Raw genomic sequence first — 27,036 nt, forward strand, 5'->3', positions numbered from 1 at the left:
TATATAGGAGTATGGGTGAGCCGGAGAGGCAGCAGGAGCAGCCACAGTAGGAGCTGGGAGCAGTGGCAGCGAAGGACCGGAGGTGTAATAGTCAGGTTCGGTTTGGTTTGTGTCCCCGGAGGGGGCGCTAGTGGGTCAGTGGAGGTAGGATGGAAGAAGTGAGGAGGCTGGATTGGATTCCTGCGCATGTGCGCAATGTTGTTTATTAAACAAAAAGGTTAAACAATATGGCAGCAGGAATACTTGCAATAACAAACAATAAATGTAATGGATATGGTGCAGCGTGGAAGCTGAGAGTCTATGGCAATAACAGTATGGCTGAATAATTGATCAAGGGATCAATATGCTGGTATGGGAACCAGAGATAGTTAGACCGTGGAGCCAGCAGAGATGGTAATAATGGTAGCAAGCCTGGTAGCAAATGCAGGAGACAGGTGTAAAGTTCACAGTGCTGTTGGAGATTACACTGGCAGCTTGCAGGCTGATGCACAGGTGAGATGATGGGATGCACCTGGAGAGAGAGTCTCTACTGCAGAGGGCTGGAGCACACTGTAGCTGTGAAAGGTGTGGAGCCTGATAACAGATGCAGGGATTGCTGGTGCTTGTAGTTCCACGGTGGTATCGGAACAGGTTGGAAGACAAACAGGAACACAGGGGAACTGGAGAGCGGATCCAGACACACGAGTCGCAGGAGTGACACAAAGTCCAGGACAAGGATTGACTCACCCTGCTGCTCCTGATATACCCCTCGGTCTGCAGGCATTGGCTGGAGTGGAAACGAGGAGGTGCGGCCAAGCTCCGGATTGGCTGCCACACTAGTCAGAGGAAAACTGTCATGGCGGTGCCCATGCCGCGGCCCGGCGGGAACGCGGCGTGCTTGCTCGCCCGCTGACAACAGGAGCGTTCCCAGGCCCAGGATGGCATCCAGCAACAGGGAGACTAGCAACAGCAAGACGTAGGGACCCCGGACGGAGACCGCACTGACGGACAGATGCAGCTGTGGTAAGTTGATTCCTGACAGTACCCCCTCCTTTATGGGTGGGCACCGAACACCCACGTGGCTTGGAAGGATAAGTTCTGTGGAAGACACGGACCAACCTTGGAGCATGGACATCTGCAGCATTTACCCAACTCCTCTCCTCAGGACCATAACCGGACCAGTCGATAAGATATTGCAGACGACCGTACCGGCAACGAGAATCCAGAATCTTCTCAATTTCGAACTCGATGCCCCGCTGGGTTCGTATTCTGGGACCAACTGGAAGAGCTCTTTGGAAACGATTCAGGACTAAAGGTCTGAGGAGAGAGACATCAAAAGCGTTAGGTATTCGTAAAGAAGGAGGCAACTTGAGTTTGTAGGCCACAGGACTGATAACTTTTTCAATGGAGAAAGGACCAATGAAGCGTGGTGCAAACTTCATCGACGGTACTCTAAGACGAAGGTTCCGAGTGGAAAGCCAAACCTTGTCATTAGGTTTTAGGCTAGGAACTGCACGTCTTTTGCGGTCGGCAAAGAACTTATATCGACTGGAAGCTTTTTTGAGAAAGGCATGAATCTTCCTCCAGATTGATGAGAACTGACTTAAAACAGAAGTGGCTGCAGGAACATCGATGTTAGGAAGGTCTTGGAAATCTGGAACACGAGGATGTTGTCCATATACAGCAAAAAACTGAGTCGTTTCGGTGGCAGTGTGGTAGCGGAAGTTGTGAGCAAATTCAGCACACGGGAGCAGGTCCACCCAGTCATCTTGTGAAGATGAAACATAAAGTCTTAAAAAGGTTTCCAACTCCTGATTTACCCTCTCCGTCTGCCCATTCGTCTGAGGGTGGTAGGCTGACGAAAACTTGAGGTTGACTTGCATGGCAGAACAAAGGGCTCTCCAAAATCTTGCCACGAACTGAACTCCACGATCAGATATAATTTCAGTGGGTAGTCCATGTAAACGGAAAATCTCCCGTAGGAAGATTTGAGCAAGTTTTGGAGCAGAAGGAAGACCCTGGAGTGGAACAAAATGGGCCATTTTGGTAAACCTGTCGACCACTACCCAGATGGTATTAAATCCTTGAGAAGAGGGAAGGTCAGAGATGAAATCCATGGACAAGTGTGACCAAGGACGGCTGGGAACTGATAACGGCTGTAACTGACCTGCCGGAGACTGACGGGGAGTCTTGTGCTGAGCACACTTGGAGCAGGACGCCACGAAGTCCTTGATGTCGACCTTCATCTTCGGCCACCAGTAAGTTTCGGAAAGGAACTTGAAAGTCTTTAGGACACCAGGATGCCCAGTGAATTTAGAGTGATGAGCCCAAGACAGCAACTTGGGACGGAGCTCAGGAGAAACAAAAATCTTGCCAGGAGGCGGAACAGGAGTAACTTGAGACGAGGCAAATACAACTGGATTTAGAATGGAATGCAGAACTGGATCGGACATCTCCTCTTCGGATTCCATAGATCGGGACAGAGCATCTGCTTTGGTATTCTGAGAACCTGGGCGGAAATTAAGCTTGAAGTTGAAACGGGAGAAGAACATAGCCAACCGGGACTGGCGAGGATTAAGACACTGGGCTGCTTTTAAGTAGAGCAAGTTCTTGTGATCCGTGTAGATGTTGAATGGAAACTTTGCCCCTTCCAGGAGATACCTCCACTCCTCGAGGGCCAGCTTGATCGCCAGTAACTCTTGATCACCGATGGAATAATTAGCTTCCGCAGGAAGGAATTTGCGAGAGAAGAACCCACAGGGATGAATCTTCCCATCAACTCCAATTTGAGAGAGAACAGCTTCAACTCCCACTGTAGAAGCATCTACCTCCAACTCGAATGGCTTGTCAACATCTGGTTGCGACAGAACTGGAGCGGACATGAAAGCCTGCTTGATTTTTGAAACGCAGCTAAGGCATCTTCTGACCAGTTGGAATGATCTGCCCCCTTTCGAGTTAAGTTGGTAATAGGAGCAATGAGAGTTGAGAATCCTCTGATGAATTTCCTATAATAATTAGCAAATCCCAGAAATCGCTGAATGGACTTGAGAGTACTTGGAATAGACCAATTAGCAATAGCCTCTAACTTTGTCGGATCCATCTGGAGATCCGATCCAGAAATTATATACCCTAAGAAGGGTATGGAAGGAACTTCGAAGGTAAATTTAGACAACTTGCCGTAGAGACGGTTCTCACAAAGACGTCGGAGGACCTCACGAACTTGTAGGCGATGAGAAGAGAGATCTTGGGAGAAGATGAGGATATCATCCAGGTAAACTACAAGATATTTATACAGAACATCACGGAAGATTTCGTTAACAAATTGCTGGAACACTGCGGGGGCATTGCTCAACCCGAATGGCATTACTAGGTACTCGTAATGACCATCCTGAGTATTAAAAGCTGTCTTCCATTCGTCACCACTTCGGATTCTGATGAGGTTGTAGGCACCGCTGAGATCCAACTTGGTGAAGATGCGGGCTCCCTTGACTCTATCGAATAACTCAGTGATGAGAGGTAATGGATAGCTGTTTTTGACGGTAATATCGTTGAGACCCCGGTAATCGATGCATGGACGTAATCCTCCATCTTTCTTTTTAACAAAGAAAAAGCCCGCACCAGCGGGTGAAGACGAAGGGCGGATGAACCCTTTCTGTAAATTCTCCCTGATGTATTCACTCATTGCCTCGGTTTCAGGAACGGATAACGGGTAAGTACGCCCTCTAGGTGGCTTCTTGCCGGGAATAAGGTCAATGGGGCAATCCCACTCTCTATGGGGCGGCAGAACATCAGCGGCCTTTTCACTGAAGACGTCAGAGAAATCTTGGTAGGCCACAGGAAGACTTGACTGGATTTTAATTTCAGACGACCTTACAGGACGAACTTGGGCTAGACAGGACTGACGGCAATGTGAACCCCAAGAAGTTAGTTGCAGTGTGGACCAGTCAATCTGCGGATTATGTAGCTGGAGCCAGGGCATACCCAAAACGATCTCCTGGGTTGCCTGAGGGATGACTAGGAACTTAATTAACTCTGAATGCAAGAACCCGACTCCCAGCACCACTGGCCTGGTTTGATGAGAGATGTAACCCTTGGAAATTCGGCTACCATCCACCGCAGTAATATAGACTGGATAGGTGAGTTCACAGACAGGTAGACGGAACTTATCAACTGCAGCTTGAGTAATGAAGTTTCCAGCAGCTCCACAGTCCACTAATGCGGTTGCAGATTGGAGTCCAACCGTAGTCTCTAAAGTCACAGGAAGAATAAGATCTTGGTTTGAAGGAGCTTGTCTAGAAGATCCCAACTTGCCTCCTCCTTTACAAGTCAGGATCTGGCGTTTCCCGAACGCGCTGTACAAGAATTAATTTGGTGACCTGTAGCCGCACAATAAAGACACAGTCTCTCTCGAAGTCTTCTTGACCGCTCCTCGGGGGTTAAGTGGGACCTATTAATTTGCATAGGCTCATCAGAAGGTGGAGGCTGAAATTGTGCTGAAGGTACCATTCTTGGCTTGCGAGGCTCACCACGAGCACGCTCACTATTGCGTTCGCGAATGCGAGAGTCCAACTTGATGCACAAGGAAATTAACTCTGGTAATTGCTCAGGAATGTCACGGGTAGCAGTTCGTCTTTGATCCGATCCGAGAGTCCATGCCAGAAGGCTGCTACCAGGGCTTGGTTATTCCACTGAATCTCTGCGGCTAATGTCTGGAACTGGATGACGTATTGGCCCATACTGCGGGTACCTTGATGAAGTTGGATAAGATCTGCAGAGGCTGATGTGCACTACCCGGTTCATCAAAGATGCGTCTGAAGATTGACACAAATTCGGTGTAGTTATTCTTCAGGGGGTCAGCACGTTCCCACAGAGGAGACACCCAACTCAAGGCTGATCCAGAGAGCAGAGAAATGATGTAGGCAACCTTGGATCTTGGCGTGGGGAAATTGTGTGGTAACAACTCGAACTGGATTTCACACTGATTAAGAAACCCGCGACATAGCTTCGGACTGCCATCATATTTGCTGGGCACGGGCAGGTGCAAGCGTGACACTGGAGTCGATGCAGCCGGTGAGGAAGAGCCCACAGCACTTGCAGGTGCAGGGGTAACTGGAACTGAAGAAGCAAGTACACTAGGCAGAGATTGTTGTAATGTATCCAGACGGGATGACATTCCTTGCAGGAACTGGAACATCTGCTGCTGCGCAGCCTCTTGACCATCCAAACGGGAGACCAGATTTTGTAAGGCCCCTGACCCCACATTCTGACCACCATCCGAGTCCATCGGTCCTGGACTTACTGTCAGGTTTGTTTTGGTTTGTGTCCCCGGAGGGGGCGCTAGTGGGTCAGTGGAGGTAGGATGGAAGAAGTGAGGAGGCCGGATTGGATTCCTGCGCATGTGCGCGATGTTGTTTATTAAACAAAAAGGTTAAACAATATGGCAGCAGGAATACTTGCAATAACAAACAATAAATGTAATGGATATGGTGCAGCGTGGAAGCTGAGAGTCTATGGCAATAACAGTATGGCTGAATAATTGATCAAGGGATCAATATGCTGGTATGGGAACCAGAGATAGACCGTGGAACCAGCAGAGATGGTAATAATGGTAGCAAGCCTGGTAGCAAATGCAGGAGACAGGTGTAAAGTTCACAGTGCTGTTGGAGATTACACTGGCAGCTTGCAGGCTGATGTACAGGTGAGATGATGGGATGCACCTGGAGAGAGAGTCTCTACTGCAGAGGGCTGGAGCACACTGTAGCTGTGAAAGGTGTGGAGCCTGATAACATATGCAGTGATTGCTGGTGCTTGTAGTTCCACGGTGGTACCGGAACAGGTTGGAAGGCAAACAGGAACACAGGGGAACTGGAGAGCCGATCCAGACACACGAGTCGCAGGAGTGACACAAAGTCCAGGACAAGGATTGACTCACCCTGCTGCTCATGATATACCCCTCGGTCTGCAGGCATTGGCTGGAGTGGAAACGAGGAGGTGCGGCCAAGCTCCGGATTGGCTGCCACACTAGTCAGAGGAAAACTGTCATGGCGGCGCCCATGCCGCGGCCCGGCGGGAATGCGGCGTGCTTGCTCGCCCGCTGACAACAGGAGCGTTCCCAGGCCCAGGATGGCATCCAGCAACAGGGAGACTAGCGACAGCAAGACGTAGGGACCCCGGATGGAGACCGCACCGACGGACAGATGCAGCTGTGGTAAGTTGATTCCTGACAGTAATGCCTTGGTCACATGCGCGGCTTCCGGCCTTACACCATCACTGCAGAGTTTAGAAAGAATACCGCCCGCCCCTGCCGCCGGCTTACTTCCGCCGCTACCACCATGGTGAGTGATCACCAGCAGTGGCTAGCTAGTTGTCCCTGGTCAGCAGGGAGAGCTGATGAGGGACTGCTCGGTGGCGGCGCCGCTACCATGGAGGGCAGAGCTCTGGCGGCAGTGTTCACATGGGGCGAGCGGGCCGTGCAGGTGCCGGTGGCGCCCCTCTGCTGGGGCTGCCACGGCGCCCAGGGCACGTGCCCTGCTCGCCCCATGCTAGTTACACCTCTGGGCATATTTATCACAATCCGCATCTGAGATGTGGATGGAATGTGATAAATTCGACCAAAATCACACCGAGATGATTGAACACATCGCACGGATGTATCAATCATTACACATACTGGGTCAGAGCTTGTGAGAAAGCTCATTTTCATGAAAAATAACCTGGCTACCCCCCTTACACACCCGTGACACCCCCCCCCCCCCACGCACACACACACACACACACCTCTGCTTTACACTAAGCTGCACGGTGATCAGTGAGCTCTCTCCCCCAGTCATATGGTCACCGGGTTCAGGGGTCACAGCAGGAGCACAGGATCAGATGACCAGAGCTCACCGATCACCGCTTCTAAGTGCAGGTAAGTGTAAGCTTAGTGGAGCATTGTGTGTGCCTTTGTGTATGTGTGTGTGGAGGGGGGGTGTAGAGGTGAAGATAGGGGGGTTCAGCAGCTGCTGCACATGTGCAGACACAGTCTCTGTATTTTTCGCAAAAAATACCCTGAGAAGTGCGGGGATAGGATTCACCGGGACAGAGCTTTCTTGCAAGCTCTGTCCCTTTATGTGATACTAGCTGTTCTATCCGTTCTTCGCACAGTAGTTTCTGATTTTCACTGTTTTAAATATAAATGAGTGTTAAAAATTTGGTTAATCTATACAGATGTATATTTGAGAATGTAAGTAAATACTAATCCATGGTTCTTGGCGTTCGAGAAGCACCCGTAGAAGATACGGTAAAAAGCGACAGGTCCATATTTGTAGTTAATGAAATTCTACACACTGGTGGGTGGTGCAATCCAAATTTTGTTCCGATTGTCCATTTGGGTGTTATCGTTCACGCATCACAAGCCAAACATCAGTAATGACACCACTATGAGAGGAAAACTCTTAGAGGAAAGTACATAATTAAAATTCTAATTATGTAGTTTTCCTATTTCCTACCTGAAGAATACCTACAGTACAGTATGTTAAATTTCATCTTCCTAACATATCGGGAAGTAAGAGAATTAGTGATAAGTCAGTGAGTGAGTGAGTGAGTGAGTGAGTGAGGGCTTTCGCATTTATATATAGATAGATTTGATTCATCCTTGTGATGTTTTCAAATATTGCATTGTAAATTTGAGTGATTTTATTACAGTTCATCAGAATCTGAGATGTGAGATGTGTACTGTGATAAATATGCCACTAAGAAACAAAATCTTATCTTACAGTACTGGTTATCTAACATTCCCTCTAGATGGCACCAAAACTCAAGAAATATAAACAAGTACATGGAAACTTCTACTTGATAATACAGCTCACCTCTTTGTATTAAGAGCCTGTGTCATTTTGTTGTTTAATGAAAACCTATGATCAGAGGTTAAAGTGAGCCGGAACGGGGCGGAACTGCGTTTCGTCAGTTCCCTATGTGTCCCCGGCGCCGCACAGGGAGATGACGGGCGCCCGCTGAGATTGTGTTACCAGCAGGCGCCCGTCTCTCCTCACCGAAAGCCGGAGGCAGGAGCTCAGTACTGAGCTCTGGCTTCCGGCGCTGTCACTGTGCGGCGTGCGCTATGGGAGAAACATCAGTCATGACGTCTCTCTCATAGTGCTGAGGAGCGGACGCCAAGAAAGGAGGACTGCAGCGGTCTGGGAGCGGGACTCGGTGAGTATGGTGTGTTTTATCTTCCTTAGTGCAGCAGGGGCATCTACTGGGGGCAAACTACGGGGGGGACATTACTACTGGGGGGCATCAACAAGGGGCATTACTACTGGGGTGGCATTACTACTGGGGGCATTATTACTGGGGGGGCAATACTACTGGGGGGTCATCTATTGGGGAAAACTCCTGTGGGGCATTACTACTGGGGGCAGCTACTGGGGGACATTATTACTGGGGGGCAAACTACTGGGGGACATTATTACTGGGGGCCAACTACAAGGGGGCAAACTACTGAAGGTAAGCTACAAGGGGGCAAGCTATCAGAGGCAAGCTACAAGGGGGCAAGCTACAAAGGGGCAAGCTACTGGGGGCAAACTACAAAGGGGATAACTACTTGGGGCAAACTACAGGAGGGCATTACTACTGGCAGCGTAACTACAGGGGAATTACTACTTGGGGGCTAAACTACAGGGGGGTTAAACTACCGGGGACATAACTACAGGGGCCAAACTACTGGGGGCATTACTACTGGGGACTAAACTACAAGGGGGGCATAACTACAGGGGCTAAACTACTGGAGGCATAACTACAGGGGCTAAACCACAATGGGGCAAACTACAGGGGGGCATTACTACTGGCGGGTAAACTATAAGCAGGAAATCTACTGGGGGCATTACCACTGGGAGGCTAAACTAAAGGGGGGGGGTAAACTACTGGGGTCATAGCTGCAGGGGCATTACCCCTGGGGGTATAACTACTAGGGCGATAAACGACTGAGGGCATTACTATAGGCAACATTACTACTGGGGGCAATACTTCACAAGGGCATTACCATTAAGGGCATTACTACTGGGGGCCCTACTAATGAGGGCATTGTAAAGGGGGCACTTCATAAGGGGCATCACTCCTGGGGACATAAGGGGCACTACTATTGCGGGCATTGCATAAGGGGCACCACTACTATGGAGTCTATATAAGGGGCACTACGAGTACAGTGGACAGTGCATAATGAGCACTACTACTGTGGGCATTGTATAAGAAGCGCTACTGTGGTGGGCATTATGTGTATAACGGGGTGCTACTACTGTGGGCATAATTACTATTGTGTGACCACGCCCAATTCTTTTGGAGACCACTCCCCTTTTTTGCGGCGCGCGCCTACGCCGCGCGCAATACCTTTGTCGCTTGAGCAGGCAGGGGGGTGAGTTCCACCACCTCTCTAGGACCACTTTAAGCACTGCCTATGATAAAGTTACAATTTCTAACTGAAAACTCCAGATTTTTTGTACAATGTCACATATGAGACATTTCATGGAATGGCCCTATAACAGTTAACCCTGTAGACCAGTGGTTACCAAACTTGGTTGAATCACAGGGACCTAGAGTAGGAACACGTCTTTAATGGCATCCCGAGGCCAAATGTTTCTTATTTAAAATTTCAGTAAAAATTATGCAATGAAGTGTACTTCCCTTTAACCTTTATTATCAGTTACTCTAAGAAGTAGATTTACTAAAGCTTCTAAAAAAGAGAATTGGTGATGTTGCCCATAACAACCGATCAGATGCTGTCTATCATTTCTCTATTGCCTTATAGGAAATGATAGACAGCTTCTAATTGGTTGCTATGGGCAACATCACAAATTCTCTGTTTTGGAAACTTTAGTAAATTTACTCCTAAGTGGTGGTGGACTGGGTTGCATGTCTGTTTGTCTCTCAGCTGCTTATCTCTTCAGCTGCTTATCACTGTGCAATTGCAATGGGGAACAGTTACTCTTCAGAGTGCGGCAGGGGATGTCATTGCCTGCTGTAACTGTCATTGCTGACACACTAATCCAATAATTCTCAGCAAAGTGGTCAGAGGAGCATATGCTGAGCTATGATTGGACAAGCACAAAACATCATGCTTAAGGAGCCCATGATTGGAGGAGCACAGCAAATGTTCCTTTAACACCTGGAACAGTGCTAGTGGATGGACAGTGCACTTCATTCTCCCTGTATAGCCCCTGTGGTGTAAATATCCTGCATGTCTGCACTTCCAACCTTTCTCCACATCTCCTACCTGTTCCCCCACCACTCTCACTATGGGGCAAATGTACTAAGCTGTGGAGACTGATATTGTAGAGATAGCTATAGTACCACCCAACCAGCTCCTAACCAATTTTTTAAACACAGCCTGTAACAGGGCAGTTGGGAGCTAATTGGCTGAAACTCTCCACTTTATTACTCTCCAAGGCTCAGCACATCTCCCAGAGTATCTCCTTTCAGTACCTTCCAGCCTCTTTGTATGACTCTTACCTGGCTCACACCCCTGTAACTGTCACTATATTTCTGAGCTTTCCCCACCCCCCACATCTCACTATATCTGAAGCTGGCCACCACTGCTCAGACCAAGGGGCCTGGAAATCTTAGTCATAAAATGGAGATCCTGGCCTTGGCATGCCCCCAAAACAAAGCTGACACAGAGGCCATCACCACTCCCTCTCCATCAATCTCTTGATGTCTGCAGCCATTCTGGCTCCTATGGTGCAGAATCCACACTACAGGTATACATCCACAGAATAGGTTTGGCTCATACGCTAAGACTGGTAGAGATTTGTTACTGCTGACTGAACAGTGTCTGAACCTAATCCGGGCCCTGTACAGGGCCAAGATGTTGTGATGTCCCACCAAGGGTGTGGAGCAGCCAGCACCAGGAAGGACGGCACTGTCTGATCGGCTGCAAAGCAGCAAAACTGGCTGCAGGGTGTATTTCTTCCTAGCCAGATGTAGGAGCCGTGGTGCAGCGTCAATGCCCCCTTCAGGGCCCTGCGTAACAACACCACTCACACACCCCTAGTTACAGCCCTGGTAACAAGTGTGTGCACTTATGCCACACAATAAATTTACTAAATAGAGTATAGACAAATCACATGGATGCGGCTTGACTTTGTTAGGAGTAAGTGTGACTTTCACATTAGGATATTAGTACATTAATGAAATAACAATACTGTGTCATATACACGGGAGAATAGTGTCATGACAGTTACTAATACATGTGAATTTCAGAATTAAAATTAATAAATGTAATTAAATACAAACACAAAATAAAAGATAAATTCAGTTTAATACAATTATCGGTTATTTTTCATTTTCCAAGTTGAATAGAGTCTTCTTTCCCATCACAGCCCATATTGAAATATGAATTAAATAATGACAGCGTGAGGTGTCATCCATAATCAGCCAATCAGAAGCAACTAGCTAGTGCTGCTGATCATCAGTGCAACCCCTTGCACCAGATTTCTAGCACCTGTACAAGATACTGTATGCCAGCTGACAGGCATTTGCAGCTTCCTGGTACTCAAATACATAAACATATCCCTTACTGTACTTAGCCTACATTAGTTACGGTATATCATTTTAAAATTTTGCGTCTTTTGAATTAAAAAAAACAAACAAACAAACTGATATTTGTAGAAAGCATCTTGCAGAATAAAAAGATCTAATAAATGTGTATAATAATAATGATGATGATGATGATGATAATAATAATAAATAATGTGAAAAAAATTTTTTTTGCTCTTTTTCCATTTTGGCCAGTAGTGGCAGCGTTCTGTGGTAATTCATGGTGGATAATTTTATAGTTGTCATTTTACGTTTAGCCGCTTGCTAACTACATTAAACTACTTACAGGAACTTGTGCAGTCTCCTGGTATGTGATTGTTTAGTGGGGAGAGGGCGTTAATGCTAATAGGCATTAATGGGATCTACTGTTCCCCTAGAGCACAGGTTCTCAAACTCGGTCCTCAGGACCCCACACGGTGCATGTTTTGCAGGTCTCCTCACAGAATCACAAGTGACATAATTAACTCCACCTGTGGACCTTTTAAAATGTGTCTGTGAGTAATTAATACACCTGTGCACCTGCTGGGTTACCTGCAAAACATGCACTGTGTGGGGTCCTGAGGACCGAGTTTGAGAACCACTGCCCTAGAGCACAGGTTCTCAAACTCGGTCCTCAGGACCCCACAAGGTGCATGTTTTGCAGGTCTCCTCACAGAATCACAAGTGAAATAATTAACTCCACCTGTGGACCTTTAAAAATGTGTCAGTAATTAATTAATACACCTGTGCACCTGCTGGGTTACCTGCAAAACATGCACTGTGTGGGATCCTGAGGACCGAGTTTGAGAACTACTGCCCTAGAGGGTGGGAGGTTCTATTGCTACGAGAGTTTATTGCCATGAGGAGGGGGATGAAGTGCTTTAATGGCTACATACTGTATGTGCACTGTGGGTTATAAGGAATACCAATGGGGATCTATTAGCACTGGCGGGGTTATGCACTGCTTTTTATATATATATATATATATATATATATATATATATATATATATATCTCCTGGGGGTGAGAGTAATGTTATTATGGGGCATATGGACCCATGTGCATTTTTTCCCCACTAAAATATATTTAAACCTGACTTTAAAAAGATGTTTTGACTTAATTAAAAAAAAAACTATTTCTGAGCAATTTTTTTTCTGATAAATATTAGCCCGTTTATCGGTTAAGAGGTACCAGACTTTCCTCTTAAAACTGCCATGTCATAGTAAAACTGCAGGACGTAGGTTCCTCACTCTTCTGAGAACACTGCCACAGCTAGCCCCAGCTGTTAACTAGGAGGGTCAAGTGAGGATGCTAGGAATGGTTTCATTTCTTTCCTGGCATCTAGAAGGCAGCACATAGCTATTAGCTGTAAACGTTCCCACATTACGGGAAATGTGAATCTGACGATGTAAGGTTATTAGTTATACAAGTTATCGCAATGCTCAGGAAAGCTAGATGCTTACATTTATCGGTAAATGAAATACCTTGCAAAAACTGTATAAAAGTTACAAAATGGATTGTGAGGGGAAAAAAATATAAAACCGAACTGTGCTGATCTAGTCCATATCCTCTGTGGGACTAGTTGACTTATCTGGGTATACATTCAGGAACAGACAGCAATTGGTCTGACTATGGTGGTCATTCCGAGTTGTTCGCTCGGTAATTTTCTTCGCATCGCAGCAATTTTCCGCTAATTGCGCATGCGCAATGTTCGCACTGCGACTGCGCCAAGTAAATTTGCTATGCAGTTAGGTATTTTACTCACGGCATTTCAAGGTTTTTTCTTCGCTCTGGTGATCGTAATGTGATTGACAGGAAGTGGGTGTTTCTGGGCAGAAACAGGCCGTTTATGGGAGTGTTTGAAAAAACACTACCGTTTCTGGGAAAAACGCGGGAGTGGCTGGAGAAACGGAGGAGTGTCTGGGCGAACGCTGGGTGTGTTTGTGATGTCAAACCAGGAACGAAACTGACTGAACTGATCGCAGTTGCCGAGTAAGTCTGGAGCTACTCAGAAACTGCTAAGAAGTGTCTATTCGCAATTGTGCTAATCTTTCGTTCGCAATTTTGCTAAGCTAAGATTCACTCCCAGTAGGCGGCGGCTTAGCGTGTGCAAAGCTGCTAAAAGCAGCTTGCGAGCGAACAACTCGGATTGACCACCTATATACAGATATATGAATTGAATGAGATGCATGTATTTTATCATTTACATAATTCTGAGGAGAGAAATTTTCATTTTTAAGTGGTTTTATTGCTTTTTTAACATAATAAATTGTTATATTATCATATCATTGTCAATTCCAATCACTTCATCATTAGCGCTGCCTACTTTCAATTTTTTCAATTTTTTCATGTATCTTCAGGAGTGACTCTTCTGCTTTCCTGGCAGCTGCTTGGTGTAGCAACTGTATATTGAGCGCCTGTTCTTCTTGGTAAGGAGTTTTTTTGCATCTTTTCATAAAATGTGCCTAATCTTACTCTATATTTATTTCTATGGATAGAAATAGGCCTTACCTCTTCCGAGAACAATGGGCCTAATTCAGACTGGACTGGCAATCGCAGTCTGAAGCCCTTATGGGAGTGCGCACCCCAGGAGGTCCAATGCGCAAGGGGGTAGGGCCTGACATGCAGGGCGGACTAGCCCTGTGCTGGGCATCCCCTCGCCTCGTAGATGTGCTAAATTTAGTACATCTACGATCAGATCTGAATCACCCTAACACTCACCTTGGTAAGCTCAACAAAAACAAAGTTATCCCCTTTTAAGCAGATGTACCCAAACCTTTAAATTATTGGCAGAGTGTTGCGGTGTTTGATAGTGATGTTAATCCACACAATTGATATTTAACCAGAACGCTGGTTTATTAACAAAGACAACACTTGTTAATGCAGAAGATGTTCTGCAGCAGCAGTAATTCACTCATATATATATAACAGGATGGTACAGTGAAAGCGCCATACTTATTGCTATACGTCATGCGGCTGTGGTAAGGCAGTGACTCTGACAGTATGGGATGGAAGGCTGCACATCCGTGCAGACTGACTCCTGTTTTGAAGGACACACACACCGCCCCACTGTTCTCCGTCCCGCTCAGGCAGTGCGACACACGCTACAGGAGGAACCATCTCTCTCTCCCCACTGCAGGAGGAACTGTCTCCCTGAACTACAGGAGGAACTGTCTCTCTCTCTCTCTCAACTACAAGAGGAACTGTGTCATCAGTCTCCGTTCCCCTGCTCTAGCACTAGAGGGTAAACACTAGAGGAAGCGCACCCAGTGTAATGTATACACAGGACACAAGGTATTGAGTGCACTATACTCCAACATCCCCCAGCCCCCCCCCCCCCCCCCCCCCCGCTCAGGACTGTCTGCAGGCACATATAAAAGAACATGACATTTTATCAAAACTTTTCAATAGTCATACCTGTAACTGACAACATGGTTATGCAGAAATAAACAGTTAGAACAAATCAACATCAAATATATTCTAGTCCACATTCTTTCAAGAACATATTTAGCAAGTATGATGTGTCTGTAAAGGCCCGTACACACTGGTCGATATATCTCCTGAACGGCCGATATATCGCAGGACCGTCGGCCAGTGTGTATGGCCGATACGTCTGTGAACTCCGTCGTTCACAGAGGTATCGCGTCGGCCGCGCAGCACAGCCGACGGCCAATATATCTACCGATATATTGGCGCGTCGCTGTGTGTGTACGGGGCGGTCGGCCGACCGCCCGTACACATGCTGCGGCAGCCGGCGGTGATTGACAGGTGAACTAGGCGGGCGTGTGTACACGCCCGCCCAGTTCATGACGTCAGTCCCCGACGGATCGAGCAGTGTGTATGCTGAACACACTGCTCGATCCGTCCATAGATATATCTGCAGATCAATTGATCTGCAGATATATCTGTTAGTGTGTACCCACCTTTAGTGCCATATACTCCACTTCTATAGTAGAAAGGGCAACTGTGGGTTGCTTCCTGCTCGCCCAGCTGACGACTGCACCTGTCAATGCAAACAGATACCCTGTGTAGGAATGACGGTTGTCCTCATCTGACCCCCAGTCGGCATCACAGAAAACTTTTAAGCTGGAATCTTTAGACATTGCAAATCCCAACTTTAGTGAACTTATACCTTTAAGATATTTTAAAATTCTTTCTACTGCAATCCAGTGTTGCCTTCCAGGATTGATTGCAAACTGACTTGCCTGACTTACTGCATGTGTGATGTCAGGCCGAGTCCCAATGCTTGCATACATTAAGCTACCAACGGCATTCTGATAAGAAACTTCTTTCATTTCCTCTATCTCTTCCTGGCTGCTTGGTGACATGGTCTTTACCATTTTTACACCATTGTCAATAGGAGTGTTTACTGGTTTTGCGTCAGACATTCCATACTTGGAAAGTATTGCCTCAATATATGTCTGTTGATCAATTGTAACTGTCCCATCTATCAGGTTTTGTACAATTCTCATGCCTAACAAATGATTTGCAGGGCTTAGATCCTTTAACTTGAACCTTTTGTTTTACATCAGTGATGTGTTTCTCTTGGCCTGCCAGTAGTAGATCATCTACGTAATCGATTCCGGACCTTTGGGTATATCGCTTGGCAACAAGGCGGCTTTTAACGAGCAATTGTCCCATCTGCATTTAATTTCTTGCAAAAGACCCACTTGTTCTTGATTGTTTTATGGTTGCTTGGGCTATCAACTACAGTCTATGCACTGTTATCATCCAGTGCTGACAGCTCTGTATCAATTGCTGACTTCCACTCTGTCCAATCACTGCTTGACTTTGCTTCCTGTATGTTTTGGGATTCACAGTAAGCTATGTTTGCATATTCCTCACTGTATTTTTTGGCTGGAACAGCTTTGTTGCTCCTGATGGAACTCCTGTTTCCTGATTGGTTGTCTACATTGACATTCTCAGTTTCAGACACGCTTTCTGCTGCCTGTACAGCCAATGATACATGTTGTTTTTCTTCTTGCTCCACTGCCCCAGTTAGTGGCGCTACATCATGGAACACCACATCTCTGGATTTAAGAAGACAGTTGTTTGTAATATCCTAAAGTCTGTATCCTTTGCTTTCTTCAAAGTATCCGAGCATAATACAATCTATGGATTTTGGATCTAACTTTCTCCTTTTCTCCTTAGGTATATGTGCAAAAGCTTTGCTCCCGAAGACACGAAGATGACTGACACTTGACTTTTATTAAACCATGCCTCCAGTGGCGTTTTACCTTTTACAGTTATTGTAGTTGCACGATCTTTTAGGTATACTGCAGTAGATACTGCTTCTGCCCAAAATCTTTTTAACAGGCCCGTGTCACTTAACATAGTCCATGTTCTCTCAACAATTGTGCGGATTGCCTGTTTACTCACGCCATTTTGTGTCATTGTGTAGGCAATTGTTAGTTGATGCTTTACGCAATATTTTTTAAGGAATGCGGCTAATACTCTCCACCATTGTCAGATCTCAAGACCTCTGAGTCTCCACCAGGTTTTTGTATTCCACAATTTTGTTGACAACGTCACTCTTTTCTTTAATAAAATATATTGAGAGTCATGAAATATCATCAATGAGAGTCATGAAATATCTTTAGCCACTGATTGATTCCACCTCCATTGGATCACATACGTCAGTGTGCACTAGAGCTAGTGGTGTCTTTGCCCTACTAACTGACTTTGGAAATGGGTTGCGAGTTTGCTTTCCTTTTATACAGCTCTCACACATAGGTTTTTCATCGTTATTCACGGAGGATGCCTGTTACCATTCCATCTAGCAGTTTCTGGACGTTGTCCTATCCTAGATGAGCCAAACGTTTGTGCCACAGCTCCATTGATTTGTTTGCATCAGTAGCCATCATTGCAGAACACTCCTCAGTGTCCAGGACATATAGTTGGTTGAACCAGGTTGCTGAAGCAATTACAGTCCCTCTTTTATTTTGCACCATTCACTTGCCCTTTGTAAACTGGACTCTGTAACCCTTTTTCTTTAGGACACTGATAGCAATGAGATTACTTCCCAAATCTGGCACAAATAATACATCTTGGATATCTGTAACAACTGTTTCTCCTCCAATTCTTAAATGCACTGTGATTGTCCCAACTTGTGATGCAGTAAGGATTTTATTTCCAATCCCTTTTACTGTAGTGGGTTCACAGTGTTAAAGAGCTAAACCAATGCTGATTGCAACTGAAATGCCTAGTGGCCGCCGAGTCCATGTACCAGCAATCCTTCTTGTGACTATCTGCTACCTTCAGTGCTGACTCGTTTGGTTTGTCATGCTGTTTCTGTGTACCACTGGAATTTCTCATCCTACAATCTGAAGCCTTATGCCCCAACTTGTGACACACAAAACACTTGAACTTGAGCTTTTTGGACTTTGTCCCTTTTGTGAGTAAGGAAGAGTATTGGCTCTATGTCCACATGCCCTTAGCTGACGCTTTCCCACTGATTATAAACATGCTGCTCCACAGCAAAGCCTATCTGCCTCTCTCTTTCCACTGCAGGAGGAACTGACTCTCTCTCCACTGCAGGATGACCTGTCTATCTCTCTCCACTACAGGAGGAACGGTCTCTCTCTCTCTCTCCACTACAGGAGAAAGTGTGTCATCAATCTCCGCCTCCCTGATGCTCCAGTATTAGAGGGTAAACACTAGAGAATACGCACCCAGTGTAATGTATACACAGGAGACAAGGAACTGAGTGCACTATACTCCAACAAAAATTAGATTGGTTATGAAGGTGGGGAATTCTGAAGTACTTAAAGGGCTAGCAGCAAAAATCATCCCATGCATATTAATAAATGAGTATCTGTAGATATTTTACTGTCAGGGTCTGGAGTCTTACCTCTGTCGCCAAGGTCCAAGGGCTACCTGTCCAGTGGCTGGCGGTGCTGCAGCAGCAGAGGACTGCTGTGGTTTGAGGTGAGGCTGTGGCAGGTCCAATGGGGGCATCTGGTGTGGCAACTGGAGTGCTGGAAGAAGAGGGCCAGACAAGCGAGTTACCGCAGCCTAGCGTGTCCGCTGAGATGGGGGGTGCCATGTTGGAGACCAGTTCCTAGGAGCCAATGGATGAGGCTCCATGGTTTCCTCAGCCAATCCTGAGCAGCTTCCTCTGATAAAAGAGGTCAGCCTTGCTCAGTGGTGCAAGTAAAAAAAAAGTCTTACAGGTACTGTGTGCGCGCGCCAAAAAATGGGTGTGGCCAAATGCCACATGGGGTGAGGCCAATTAACATGGGGGCATGATACACATATGGGGGCAGATAAACATATGACCACAATAGTGCCAGATACACGTTGCCCCCACAGTGCCAGATATACATTGCCCCACAGTGCCAGATACAGAAATGCCCCCAGAGTGCCAGATATACATTGCCCCTCAGTGCCAGATACACAAATGCCCCCACTGTGTCAGATATACATTGCCCCCCTGTGCCAGATACAGAAATGCCCCCACAGTGCCAGATATGCCCCCAGTTCCAGATACAGAGATGCCCCCAGTGCCAGATACAGAAATGCACCCCCGTGTCAGATATGCCCAGTGCCAGATACAGAGATGCCCCTAGTGCCAGATACAGAAATGCCCCCCAGTACCAGATATGCCCAGTGCCAGATACAGAGATGCTACCAGTGCCAGAAATGCCCCCCAGTGCCAGATATGACCACAGTGCCAGATACAAAGATGCCCCCAGTGCCAGATACATATGTCCCCGCAGTGCCAGATATGCCCCCAGTGCCAGGTACACATGCCCCCCCTACCCCCCATCCCCTGCTGCTTACCGCGCTGCTGCTTCCTGTGTGTGAGGGGAGGAGAGTGCAGCGTGCGCCTCTCCTGCCCCGAATTGAAGGTAGCAGCGGCGCAGTGAGCAGCACCAGGGGAGGGAGGGAGCGGCGGACCAACGGCTAAATTCTTAAGGGTACGCCGTACCCACCCATACCAGCACACTTGCAGCGCTGGCCTTGCTGCAAGCGCTGGCAGTGCTTTAAGTTACTGCCTTGAGCAGGTGCTCCAGCTCTAAGCTCCCATAGCTTTCTCCTGTAGTTCTATCTTGGTCCAGTTGTTCTCCGGTCTGATCTCTATTGTCACCTCTGCAGACTTCATCTGAGCAGTCGCTCCAGTCCCGCTACCTACAGCCGACCGCCACTCGTGTGACACCCTCGGGAAGCTTAAGTTATCGAGGGATCCCTGCGCTGGAGACAGTGCTCTTTAGCCTTGTTTGTCAAGCATACATTCTTCAGTCCGCAAGTCTTTATTCTTCAGTGCTCTTCAGCCTTGTTAGTCAAGTGTATATTCTTTAGTCTGCAAGTCTTTATTCTTCAGTGCTCTTCAGTTTCGTTTGCCAAGTGCACATTCTTCAATTCACAAGACTTTCTTCTTCAGTGCTCTTTAGCCTCTTTTGCAAAGTGTACATTCTTCAGTCTGCAAGACTTTTCTTCAATGCTTTTCAGTCTCATTTACCAAACAAAACATTCTTCAGACCGCAAGCCTATATTCTTCAGAATTCTTCAGCCACGTTTGTCAATTTTTCCAGTTCCTAATATTCAATGCTCCAGTATCACGCATAACAAGCATCCTCTCTTCAGTCTTCCAGTCCTCCTTCACCAGCGTCCTTCACCAGAGTAAACAAGTATTCTTTCTTCAGTTTACCAGTCTTCATACTGGAGAGTTCTTTTGCCACGTTACCAAGTATTTGTTCCTCAATATTCAATCAACACCTCTCTTCTTTGCTACTCTTGAAGCTCCAAGTTTTAAGAGAAGGAACTACATTCTGCCGCCTCGCTTTCTTCGTGCGGAGACATCTGCTCCCTCAGCTGACATCCACTCAGTGTAACTTCTATCTCAGCCAAGCATGACAATTACATTTCTATAGAGAATTTTGGGCAAACTACTGCAGCATATCTACTGCACTCCTAACAGTGTTTCTGCTGCGGGGTACACTGGGCTCCACAAGGATAGACATTGGGGTGTAGAGTAGGATCTTGATCCGAAGCACCAACAGGCTCAAAAGCTTTGACCTTCTTCCCAAGATGCACAGCGCCGCCTCCTATATCACCCCGCCTCCGTGCACAACAGCTCAGTTTGTAGTTGGGCTTGCAGTGCAAGCATGTAACAGGAAGAGCTGCTCACAGCAGCTCTAGAAAAGCTTTTTCTGAGGAAAAAAGAAGACTACAAGGGCTGAAGCAGAGACACAGATTGTGTTAGATGTCAGTAGACATTGCCTGCTGCAGCTCCATCTCTCCCCCAGCGGCGCTGTACACTCCCGCGCCCTGGTTGCCGGGTACCTACAGCAGGAGACTCCGGTTTTCTTCCAAGTTAGTCACACATGGCTGGGGCTCTCCGGGATCGCGTGGCCTCACTTCAGGAGGAGGTAAGTGGGTCCCGCTCGCGGGACCCGCACTTTATCGCGATCCGGCGCGGACGGTGGGAGGCGGGCCGCGCGCGCTGGCGGTGGACACTGTGGCAGTACAGGCGATCCCACTAGATCACCAGGGCATGGGTGCAGGTCAGGTTTTCTCTCTAAACCTTTTTACAAGTAGCCCGCAGTACCCGGTGGTTTTGCCAGCAGAGGGGATAAGGCTTAGACCTGGAGCCCCTCCCCCAGCCCCAGGGCGCCATTTCCAATAAATGTTCCCGCCTGGAGCTGCATATCTGTCTCTCCCTCACTCCCTGTCAGTGTTTGGGCGCCATTTCTCTCAGCTACTCTGTTCCTGGGACTGCTTGGGCAAATCCTCCTGTGTAAAACCACCTGGTTGTCAGCGCTGTGACTTTACATGACACTTTAGTATTCTACATGTCAATTAGACAGTGTTAGTTAAGAAAGAGTGCATTTAGTCAGGGTTCTCTGGTACAAGTACCCTGTGATATACATCCAGTTCTTACTGTGCAGTGTTATATCTATTGACTTCATAGCTATATATATAAGCTGGTCCAGTGCAGTATTATTGTTAGTAATAACCTCTGCATTGTATAACTGTGACTATATGTGTGTGCATTAGGTTGCTAAGTAGTTTCCATTCCGTGTCTCTCACTCAACTTGCTATCCCTATATTCTATAACCTGAGGGGGCTTGGTGCGTCAGGTTTTATAATTATATAGGATTTTCACAAGATATACTTTAATACGTATTTTTCTTTGTGATTTTAGTCACCATATCTCTCCTGTATCACTGCTTGTGCTGACTACACTGCGCAGGGGTTTGGGCAAGAGGTATTGTGCTGCTGACAATTGTACTGTGTTACCTGATACTGCAAGTTCTATCATGTCTGCTTCTGAAGGTAACGGTTCTGTGGCTGAACACAATGCCGGTGTGCTGAAGCCACAGATCCCTATGAGGAGACTATAGCAGCAGTGGGCTCTGGTTCTGGGGGCTCCTTGCCCCCCAGGACTGTAGCAACGGGGGTACATAGTGACCCACCGTGGGCTACTTTCTCCACGCTTCTACATACGCTAGTTACTAAACTAACTCCCCCTATGGGACCTCCTATGCCAGTGAAACCGTATGTGGTCCCCGCAGCTAACCCGCCGTGGGCGGATAATTTGTCTGCTCAATTGAAGAAGTTGAACCAGTCCTTGACTACTAAAAAGTCTGACCCTCGCTCGCCTAAGACCAAGGGGTCCTCTAAGAGAGCTCTTATCTCCTCACAATCCACTGCTGTCACTGACACCTCGTCTGATGAAGATGGCGCTTACACTGACCCCACAGATTCAGACACAGATACTGCTGATGGGGAGGGTAGTTGACATGTGGATGTTCCTGATCTTTTGGAGGCTATTAAGTTGATTTTACAGATTACGGATGATCCCGAGCCATCCGTCCCTCCTAAGAAACCAGATAGGTTCAAGCGTCAGAAGGTGGTTAAACAAGTTTTACCTCACTCTGACCACCTAGTGGATATACGTCAGGAACCCTTGGGAAACCCGGGAAAGAAGTTTGTGCCTCAAAAGAAGATGCTGGCTCACTATCCCTTTGCGCCAGAGCTGTCTAAAAATTGGGAAACGCCTCCTCCAGTAGACTCACATGTGGCTAGGATGGTGGTTTCCTCAGCTCTACCTGTCACTACCGTCACGTCTCTAAAAGAGCCTACGGATAAACGTGTGGAGGGTTGTCTGAAAGCGATTTACACCCTCACGGGTGCTGCACAAAGGCCCACTATTGCAGCAACATGGACTGCAGAGGCTATTGAAGCATGGGCCCTAGAGTTGGAAGCTGAAATCTCTTCTGACCATGCTAGACAATGCTTGTCATATATTGTCACAGATTCTCACTATATTAAAGAGGCGGCTTCTGATGCCGGTATTCTAGCAGCCAAGGCCTCTACTACATCAGCCCTGGCTCGCCGGATATTGTGGCTGAGATCCTGGTCTGTGGATCTGGACTCTAGAAAAACCCTGGAGGTACTCCCTTTCAAGGGAGATATTCTGTTTGGGGAAGACTTAAATAAGATAGTGGCTGACTTGGCTACTGCCAAAACTGCCTGTCTGCCAAGTACCGCTCCTTCTGTGTCGAAGGCTAAAGGTACTTCCTTTCGCCCCTTTCGTCCCTCAGGTAAAGCAAAAGGTCAGGCGTACAACAAGCAGGCCCGCACTTCCAAACCTGGTAAGCCGAAGCCCAAAAGAGCCTGGGCTGACAGTCAGCCAGCGTCCAAGATGGATAATCCTGCCGCATGACGGGACGGGCCTCCCCCTGGGGGATCCCAGGGTGGGGGGCCGGCTTCTAGGGTATACCCAGGAATGGTTGAAGACCACTTCAGATGCCTGGGTACGGGAAGTTGTCTCTCGAGGTTATGCCATAGCCTTCAAAAACCGTCCCCCTCATCGATTTTGCCTGACAGACGTCCCGTTGGACCAGACAAAGGCAAATACTCTACATTCGGTGGTACAGACCCTCCTGGATACAGGAGTCGTAGTACAGGTGCCTCTTGCTCAGAGGAGCCGGGGGCACTATTCTCCGCTGTTTCTAGTCCCGAAACCGAACGGGTCCTCTTGGCCCATTCTCAACCTCAAGGCATTGAACAGGTTTGTGAAAGTTTCCAAGTTCCATATGGAAACCATTCGTTCTGTAGTTCTGGTCTTGGAACCTAGGGATTACATGGTCTCCCTGGACATACAGGATGCTTACCTGCATAATCTTATAGCAGTGTCACATCAGCAATACCTGACGGTAGTACTCCGCCGTCAAGGGGTCAGGATCCTGCCGTATCTGGACGACTTGTTAATCCTGGCAAATTCCCCAGAACTTCTCCTACATCATCTGGATATGACTGTCCGGTTTCTACAAGCCCACGGGTGGCTCATCAACTAGAAGAAATCCTCCCTGGTCCCTGCTCAGAGAATGGTGCACCTGGGAGCGCTATTGGACACTCACAACCAGCGGTTGTTCTTGTCTCAGGAGAAAGTCCTGAAGCTTCAGGACAGGATTCGTTGCTTCCTTTCTCGTCCACAAGTGTCGATACATTCGGCAATGCAGGTGCTGGGCCTCATGGTCTCAGCGTTCGACATGGTGGAGTATGCTCAATTCCATTCTCGCCCCCTCCAGAGGCTGATTCTAGCCAAGTGGGATGGCCTGCCTCACCGGATCAGGTCTCACATGATCTCATTGACTCCGGAGGTCCGTCTGTCGCTGCACTGGTGGCTCCAGGACCAACGACTGTGCAAGGGCCGTCCTTTCTGGATATCCGACTGGGTCCTGTTGACATCAGATGAAATTCTAAGAGGTTGGGGAGCGGTGCTGGAGCAACACTCCCTTCAGGGTCGGTGGACCAAGGAGGAATCTCTCCTCTCGATCAACATTCTGGAATTGCGGGCACTCTTCAATGCGTTGAACCTGGCCCAGCATTTAATTCAGAACCGTCCTGTTCAAGTACAGTCGGACAACGCCACCACAGTGGCTTACATAAATCACCAAGGCAGCACTCGAAGCCGTTTGGCAATGAAGGAAGTCTCACGGATTCTACATTGGGCGTAATGCCATCTACTGGCAATATTCATTCCGGAAGTCTTGAATTGGGATGCGGACTTTCTCAGTCGCCAGGACGTATACGCCGGAGAGTGGGGCCTCCATCCAGGAGTGTTTCAACTCCTAGTGGAAAAGTGGGGCCTTCCAGACGTAGATCTGATGGCATCTCGACACAATCACAAGGTTCTGGTCTTCGGAGCAAGGATGAGGGATCCTCAAGCAGCATTCGTGGATGCGCTGGTAGTGCCGTGGAGGTTTCAACTGCTGTACGTGTTCCCTCCGGTGTCACTCCTGCCCAGGGTAATTCGGAAGTTCAAGCAAGAAAGAGGAATTATGCTCCTCATAGCTCCAGCATGGCCTAGAAGGCACTGGTTCTCAGACCTGCAGGGCCTATCGTCAGAAGGTCAAATTCTACTTCCACAATGACCAGACCTCCTCGTTCAGGGCCCCTGTGTCTACCAGGACCTAGCCCGGCTGTCTTTAACGGCGTGGCTCTTGAAGCTTCCATCTTGAGGGCTAAAGGGTTTTCTGAGGCGGTCATTCAAACTATGTTGCGGGCCCGGATTCCGGCTTCTACTCGGATTTACCATAGGGTCTGGCATTCTTACTTTGTTTGGTGCGCATCTAACGATTATGACGCTTCCAAGTTTAGTAGAGCCAAGTTGTTAGCTTTTCTTCAGCAGGGCCTGGACTTAGGCCTGCGTCTGGCCTCTCTCAAGGATCAAATATCCTGGCAAATTCCCCAGAACTTCTCCTACGTCATCTGGATATGACGGTCCGGTTTCTACAAGCCCACGGGTGGCTCATCAAATGGAAGAAATCCTCCCTGGTCCCTGCTCAGAGCATGGTGCACCTGGGAGCGCTATTGGACACTCACAACCAGAGGTTGTTCTTGTCTCAGGAGAAAGTCCCTCCTCTCAATCAACATTCTGGAGTTACGGGCGGTCTTCAATGCATTGAACCTGGCCCAGCATTTAATTCAGAACCGTCCTGTTCAAGTACAGTCGGACAACGCCACCACAGTGGCTTACATAAATCATCAAGGCGGCACTCGAAGCCGTTTGGTAATGAAGGAAGTCTCACGGATTCTACATTGGGCAGAACACCATCTACCGGCCATATCGGCAATATTCATTCCGGGAGTCCTGAATTGGGATGCGGACTTTCTCAGTCGTCAGGACGTATACGCCGGAGAGTGGGGCCTCCATCCAGAAGTGTTTCAACTCCTAGTGGAAAAGTGGGGCCTTACAGACGTAGATCTGATGGCATCTCGACACAATCACAAGGTTCCGGTCTTCGGAGCAAGGATTAGGGATCCTCAAGCAGCATTCGTGGATGCGCTGGCAGTGCCGTGGAGGTTTCAACTGCTGTACGTGTTCCCTCCGGTGTCACTCCTGCCCAGGGTAATTCGGAAGTTCAAGCAAGAAAGAGGAATTATGCTCCTCATAGCTCCAGCATGGCCCAGAAGGCACTGGTTCTCAGACCTGCAGGGCCTATCGTCAGAAGGTCAAATTCTACTTCGACAACGCCCAGACCTCCTCGTTCAGGGCCCATGTGTCTACCAGGACCTAGCCCGGCTGTCTTTGACGGCGTGGCTCTTGAAACTTCCGTCTTAAGGGCTAAAGGGTTTTCTGAGGCGGTCATTCAAACTATGTTGCGGGCCCGGAAACCGGCTTCGGCTCGGATTTACTATAGGGTCTGGCATTCTTACTTTGTTTGGTGCGCATCTTACGATTATGATGCTTCCAAGTTTAGTATAGCCAAGTTGTTGGCTTTTCTTCAGCAGGGCCTGGACTTAGGCCTGCGTCTGGCCTCCCTCAAGGTTCAAATATCTGCCTTGTCGGTGTGGTTTCAGAGAAAGATTGCGACCTTACCTGATGTACATACCTTTACTCAGGGTGTGTTGCGTATCCAACCTCCCTATTTCTCCACCTGTGGCTCCTTGGGACTTGTCGGTGGTTTTGGAGGCGTTACAAGAGTCTCAGTTTGAACCTCTTGGTTCAGCTGATCTTAAGTGGCTTTCGATTAAGGTGGTGTTTCTGCTGGCTATTGCTTCAGCTAGAAGAGTGTCGGATTTGGGTGCCTTGTTTTGTAGTTCCCCATATCTGATATTTCACTGTGACCGGGCGGTTCTTAGGACTCGTCCCGGTTATTTGCCTAAGGTGGTTTCTTCATTCCACCTTAATCAGGAGATTGTTGTACCGGCCCTTGTCTCTCCTGATCTGTCTCCCAAAGAGCGGTCTTTGGATGTGGTACGGGCTCTCCGTATCTATGTGACGAGAACTGCTTCTGTTAGGAAATCTGATTCTCTCTTTATTCTGTTTGGGTTTCACAAATGGGGCTGGCCTGCTCACAAGCAGACTTTGGCTAGATGGATTAGAATGGTGATTGCACATGCTTATGTGAAGGCTGGTTTATCAGATCCTGCTCACATTACGGCCCATTCTACTCGGTCCGTGGGACCTTCTTGGGCGGCCCGCCGTGGTGTGGCCCTTGAACAATTTTGCAAGGCGGCTACGTGGTCCTTGGTGGACACGTTCATAAGGTT

At 47.8% G+C, this 27,036-nt stretch overlaps 1 long non-coding RNA gene across 1 annotated transcript in view; it reads left to right on the forward strand.

The window, feature by feature from the left end:
- LOC134956758 (uncharacterized) overlaps window positions 1–27,036 on the forward strand; it is a 287,907-nt gene that overhangs the window by 81,384 nt on the left and 179,487 nt on the right. Inside the window, exon 2 of the long non-coding RNA XR_010186153.1 lies at window positions 13,890–13,958. This is a non-coding gene — a long non-coding RNA (uncharacterized LOC134956758). The remainder of the gene's footprint in view (window positions 1–13,889; window positions 13,959–27,036) is intronic.

Source organism: Pseudophryne corroboree, chromosome 9, assembly GCF_028390025.1.
Source record: "Pseudophryne corroboree isolate aPseCor3 chromosome 9, aPseCor3.hap2, whole genome shotgun sequence".
NCBI lineage: Eukaryota > Metazoa > Chordata > Amphibia > Anura > Myobatrachidae > Pseudophryne > Pseudophryne corroboree.